The sequence below is a fragment of the Brachyhypopomus gauderio genome, chromosome 20 (genome assembly GCF_052324685.1).
Source record: "Brachyhypopomus gauderio isolate BG-103 chromosome 20, BGAUD_0.2, whole genome shotgun sequence".
NCBI classification, from domain to species: Eukaryota; Metazoa; Chordata; class Actinopteri; order Gymnotiformes; family Hypopomidae; genus Brachyhypopomus; species Brachyhypopomus gauderio.
In genome coordinates, this window is record NC_135230.1 from 2,721,602 (window position 1) to 2,722,500 (window position 899).

Consider the following 899-nt stretch of genomic DNA (forward strand, 5'->3'; position numbering starts at 1 on the left):
TAAGTACCTGTATGAACGCTTCCGCCGTTCGCGTGAGGTGTGCGGAGTCACGCGCTATGGTCACTCGTGAAAGTATAATCCACTGAGGCTGCAGCTTGTGAGGCGGCTGCCCGCATTGTTTCACTTTCGGCATATTCCTTGGGATGCCTACGTCTCAAGTGATTGAATAAATTTGTTGTACTGGCATCGAACGTTTTCACGTGTTCTTTGCACACCTTGCATATCGCTGAAATTTGGTCTTGGTCAGTGGAAGAAAATCCGAACCAATTACAGAGGTAAATTTCCTCTTCTTTACCAGCTCCTCGGTTTGGCTTTCAGCCTTGGTTGTCCACTTTTAGTTATTACAAACACAACATGGAGGCGTGAAAGACGCACAGTTCGCTGTGATTGGTCAGTCCTACCAACTTGCAGAACCAGCATTAAAAAAGTAATTGCGCTGATTGGCAAAGGCGATCTATACGATTTCTCTAATTTGGTAGATCGCCTGCGATTCTCCACTTGTCATCGCCATTCACAATTTTATATCATTATATCGTGCACCCCTAGACCAAGGTATACTACTGTCTGAAACCACACCCACTCCAGACATTACTGAAGAGTTCCACATAGCTGGATTATAATCCAAGGATTGTGTGTGTGTGTGTGTGTGTGTGTGTGTGTGTGTTCCCTTTCTCAGATGCTCAGGCCACTCCAACGGGACTGTTTGATGTTCCACAAGTTTGGTAGCATTAGCTAATCGGAAAACTCCTCGTGTACGCAGCTACTCAACAGCCAATCAAAGGAAACGGAGACCGCACTTGTCTTACAGCCAATCAGTAGTGTGAATGCACAGCAGCACACGACCCAAAGCCATAAATTCCTTGTGGCATTTCACGCACGCACAAACATCTCGCACACGC